We start from the raw sequence: 5,192 nt of genomic DNA, 5'->3' as shown, positions 1-5,192 counted from the left end.
CTAAGAATCCTGCATTCAAGACTAGGTGTGTTCCAGCTCAGCGTGCTTGTGAGCTTGAAAAGCTGGTGTCTATTCTTGTGTCTCAGCCCTAGCAGTGCAAAAAATATATAGTGGCTGGGGGCATAATTTTATGGACCTTGTGCAGTTTAAATGGAACATTTTTATGTCAAAGTCTCAGGCCTGGTGCAGAGCAAACACTCAGTAACTGGTAATTGGTATTTGACTTTCCTCAGCCTCAACGGAAGCCAGGCCAGGGACAACAGCCACTGATGTCCGGCTCTCTGACAGACCCCAAGGTGTGTGAGGAGAGCCCCAGGCACCAGGATGAGGAGAAGGCCTGAGTTGGGATTTCCCATTGCCATTAGCACACTGGGTGACATCAGGAACATCAGTTCCTCCCTTGGGCTGCAGTGATTTTCACACTGAATGTGGAGCTGCACCCCTTGTGTTGCAGTGACCCCACACAGGGGATTTGCATTTAAAATGGACACGAGTGTCAGGGCGATGGCAGCACAGGCTCTGTGCAAGAGCAGTATCTCCCTGACTGGGCACATCTTCCTGCTGCCTGCTGGGGACGCCTGAGCACAGTCTGGGAGTTTTTGGCTGAGCCTCAGGAGAGCAAGGTCGTCTTGGATTCCAGAAGGAGGCACTTGGAGCTGTGGCTCTTTGAAATGCCGCCCTGGTGCCCAGAGCTGTGTGAGCCCTGTGCACATGCTGAGTGCCTCCCAGCACCTGGGACTGTCCTTGTGGCAGCAGCAGCACTGTCCTGCCTGCCCTCCACCTTGTGTCCATGGCACTTAGGCACGTTCTTTTTTCATGGCCCCCTTCATCCCACTTTCTTCTGTGAACGGTTACAAAAGTGCACACCACTTCTGCCAGCCCTGATTATGACCTCATCTCAGGGAGTGTTGTCTCTTCATTTTCGGAGTCAACCATGCCCTCAGGACTCGAGACCCAAGCAGGGCCACCTCTGGAGGACAAGCGGCTCTCAGAGATCCGGAGGCTGCAGAAAGAGCTGGAGCATGTATCCAGGCAGCTTCACAAACAAAAGAAAACAAATGAGATCCTGCATAACAAATACCTGGATCACAGAAGTGGCTGAGACAGGTGGAGGTCAAGGCAGAGCTCTGGGTCTCAAGGGAAGAGGAGCAGAGGACCATCATGCAGCGCCTGGAGAGTGAGCAAAACAATCCTGAGCTTGCTCATAGAGAACCAGCTGAAGTTGAGCTTTGGAAGGTTGGTGCACGCTGGGCTCCTCACTGCCTCTTCCTTCAGGGCAGAGAAACACATGTAGCCCTCTGGGTCTTCCCCCTCACACACACATTCACAATAAAATGGGCCACTGTAGCCCTCACTGGTCAAGGTACCTTCTGAGCCAGAACTGTGCTCAGTCACACTGAATGTGCAGCTGCACCCCTCGTGTTGCAGTGACCCCTTCCGAGGGACTCTGCGTTTCCAATGGACACGTGAGTCAAGGCCGTGTCAGCACAGGCTCTGTGAGAGAAGAGCGCCTCCGTGACTGGGCACATCTTCCTGCCGCCACCTGGGGACGTCTCAGCTCACAGTCTGGGCACTCTTGCTGAGCTGCAGGTAGAGCAAAGGTCCACTTGGAGTTTGGAAGCAGGTGGGCAGTCCCTGTTTGGAGCTTTAGCTATTTGAAATGCCACCATGGCTCTGGGCGCTGAAGTAGATTTGTGCGCATGCCCAGTGCCTCCCAGCACCTCTGACTGTCCTTCTGACAGCAGCAACACTGTCCTGCCTGCCCCCACCTTGTGCCAATGGCACTTAAGCAACTTCTTTCCTTCAAGGCCCCTTTAAGCCCACTTTCTTCCATGATGGGCAACGAAAATGCACACTGCTTCTGCAAGCCCCAATGAGCACATCCTATCAGCTGGTGGTGACAGAATGAAGCCACGTGTCTACCTGGGACCTGGCATGGGGATCCCACAGTGAGGCTTTTCTCTCAGGTCTGGGGAAGTAGGAGGAAGTGGGAGTGAGCTTGGCTCAGGCCCCCTGGGTGATTCTTACTGGAAGTGGAATCCTCACCTCTTACTTTTGTCTCTGAACAGAGCCATGATGCTGCCAGGGCCCCCAAGCTCATTGCTGAGATCAAGTGAGTGTGTCCTACTGGGGCAAGAAACACCTAGGCTGAGGGGCATCACCCACTGCCCATGCGCCTCTTCCCCATTCAGCCACTGCACCCCTGACCCTGGGTCTTCACCCCTAGGAATTTCTCTAGGACCCAGCTCCCAATACTCAAATCTGAGGCACCACAGACTGGGGCCAGAAGTGGGCAGATGGGAAGGGTACTGGGATGGTAGATGTGTCTGATGTCACCAGTCCCTCCCTGCATCTGCTGTCCCCCTGTGCTTTGGACAGGTGTGCAACTTAGAGGAGGAGAAGGAGGAGCATGACAGGAACATCCACGAGCTGGATGTCACCTTGGAATTACTAGAGAAACGGATGGGTGAGTGGGGACAATGTTGAGGGGTTTTGTGTCCACTACCAACCACTACCCAGTCACCATATGGGAAAGTGGCTTCAAGCCTGGCCGTCATGTGTGTTTGAGGATCATTAATCAGGAAGCCAAGGCTCAGGCAGGGAGTCTGAACCAGGGCTTCAGCACTGAGGAGCTTGTTGAGGGGCCAGAGGCCCAGACCCTTACCGCTGCTTCCTTTCTCACCTGTGCCCCCAGCCCTGGAGCCCTCAGCGGGGCCATCTGAGGAGGAACGGTGGCTGTTGTGTGAGCTCTAGTGGTTGCAGAAGGAGCTGGAACTCATCTCAGGACAGTTCCACAACAAGTACAGGTAAATCCGAGTCTGTGTGAGAAGAACTGAGAGCAGGAGGAGCAGCTGCATCATGTGGACTACAAGGCAGAGCTGTGGCCCCCACAGCTGGAGGAGGACAGGAACATCCTGCAGCACATCCAGAACAGCACAATACCATCTGATGCTTATTCGTGCAGAACCAGGAGCTCAAGGTGCAGCTGGTCCAGAAGAAGTTTGACTTCCTAAGGCTGGTGCGGGGCCTCCAATCACTGGGCTCCTCACTGCTAGGTCCTTCACAGCGGAGCATCATACTTGCCCCTCTGGGTGCTTCCCAGTCCAATATAATGGATCACTGTAGCCCTCCATTGTGAAGGTGTCCTGGGAGCCAGAATGCTGCTGGAGCATCTTCTGGTGACAGGGTTGATTGTCCATCCTGCCCTGAACTATGGACAATCAAATTGGGGTCCTGGGTCTGGCTGTGTGGGTGGCACTGACTACCATTGTCTGTAGAGAAAAGACAACATCAACATGACAAGCAGCCTGTAGTCAGAGCAGCTTGAGAGGAAGGAGCTGGCCAGGAACAGGGCCAGCTGCAGGAGGAGCTGAGGGAACTCACAGCAGTGGTAACTCCTGTCCCAGGGGACTAGGCTAGGACAGAAGTAGCACCCCTGGTGAGGGGAGGTGCTGGGACCAGCACTGATCTTCCCCAGCTGGGGGATAAGTGATCTCAGAGTCCTGCAGTGCTTGGCAGAGCAGTTCTGAGTGTTTCTTGCTCCAAGCCTCTGCCTGTTAGAGGGCGGTGGCCCTGGGCTCCTCCCAGGTCCTGATGTCCTTTCCGTGCGAGAGGCCCGAGACCCCCTCATCCTAGGAGAGGACAGGGTCTGAGGGAGGCTCCTTGGGTTCACACTGGACTCAAATGTCAGGTGCACTCTCCCAGTTGCAAAGCTTCCTATCACCATGCCTCAGCTCGCATCCCTTCAAAAGGATGTTAGCCTTTGCTTCATGGAGTTTCTGGCTTAAAGGACATAATGTGTGTAAAGCACTGGATGCTAGAAGATTGTTCTTAACACATGCAGGTTGTCTCCATCTGATCATTCACAGGTGCATTCTAAAGTCTGAGTATTGTGAAAGGATGTTCTGAGGCTTGAGGCTGGGTGCAGAAGCCAGCAGTCCTGAGTGGCCCCACGGCATTTCTGAACTCAAGCTGCAAGAGACTTAGGAGATGGAGCTGCTGAGGCAGGGCCCCTGCCTTTGAGCACCTGGCTGCCTCTGACTTCTCACTTTCCCTTCTACCTCTAGGAGGTCCTGGGAGCCTCCGGGCTGCTGAGTCAGCAGCCAGCCCCGCTCAGAGTCCTGGACCCGCCCGGGGAAGGTGAGTGCAGATGTCCAGGGACAGGCTGGGCTGAGGAGCAATCTGAGAAAGAGAGTTGAGGAGGAAGAGGCATTAGAGAGCTGCCCATTCTCTCCCAGAAGATGGCGGCCCAGGGTGATCTGACAGGGTGGTTGTGGGGGCTCTGGGACTGCTCTGATTCCCTTGTGGGGCTCACTGGGGACCCTCTTGGCTGCTCCCAATATCAAATGAAAGGGACATGGAGGAGAGGAATACAGAGACTCCTCCGTCCCACACCACCAGCCCTGAGGACACGGGCAGCTAGGAGGCCATGGTGAGCCTGACTCTGTGTTATCACTTCCCTGCGTCACCTTCCCTGCCTTTTGCTGTGGTCCCTTCGGACACCCCAATGCCTCGGTCCCCCGGTCCCCTATTTCCCTGGACCTCACACCTTCACTGGGACACAGTGGTCACAAGCATCCCCTAGGAACAAGAGGTGCCAGTGGCAGACGGGAGGCTCCTTTCTGCTTCTTGCGCCCCCCTCATCCGGAGCAGTCCGCACACAGAAACTCACCCCACCTCTGCAGATGGCATTTTTTTACTGAAGGTCGTTTTGTACAAATGAATGGTTTCTGCCTAGAACCGTCAAACGGTAAACCGTTAAACTGTTAAACGGTTGGGAAGGGAGGTTCCGAGGCTTGAGGCTGGGTGCAGAGGCCAGGAGGACCCTTTCATGGTTTAATGGTTTCTGTTTAACAGTAAAAAACAAAGGTTCCTCCCCCAGAAAAGAGGGCTCAGCTGTCCCAGGAGCGGAGAGTGCACAGGTTCAATCTCCATGAGCAGTGCTGACCATGTGGCTATAGTGAAGCTGCAGAGGAGTCTGTCTGACATGGCCGGGAAGGGTTGGCAGGGCAGGTGACCACCGAGCCCTGACAATGTGCTCTGCCTCCTTTTGGTAGGGGTCTTGCAGGAGAAGGCCAGGATCAAAGAGAAGTGCAGGAGCTGGGACATCATGGCCTGCGGCTGTGTGGCATTTCTAGCACTATTGGTGAGCTGGGTGAAGGCCCGACTTGTAGTTTGGGGTTTTGTAAGGG

At 54.8% G+C, this 5,192-nt stretch overlaps 1 long non-coding RNA gene across 2 annotated transcripts in view; it reads right to left on the bottom strand.

Moving 5' to 3' along the window:
* The window catches only part of LOC102007099, a 28,026-nt gene extending 23,327 nt beyond the window's left edge, over window positions 1-4,699 (bottom strand). For both annotated transcript variants that reach the window (XR_260037.2, XR_001232930.1), the window contains exons 1-3: window positions 4,550-4,699; window positions 2,684-4,182; window positions 1,082-1,170 (exon numbers count right to left, since the gene is read on the bottom strand). This is a non-coding gene — a long non-coding RNA (uncharacterized LOC102007099). The remainder of the gene's footprint in view (window positions 1-1,081; window positions 1,171-2,683; window positions 4,183-4,549) is intronic.
* Between the last annotated feature and the right edge of the window lie 493 nt (window positions 4,700-5,192).

This window comes from Chinchilla lanigera, unplaced genomic scaffold (genome assembly GCF_000276665.1).
Source record: "Chinchilla lanigera isolate Chin_1 unplaced genomic scaffold, ChiLan1.0 scaffold00012, whole genome shotgun sequence".
Classification (NCBI taxonomy): domain Eukaryota; kingdom Metazoa; phylum Chordata; class Mammalia; order Rodentia; family Chinchillidae; genus Chinchilla; species Chinchilla lanigera.
The sequence above is the reverse complement of the archived record's forward strand: the minus strand, read 5'-3'. Positions and strand labels throughout refer to the sequence as shown.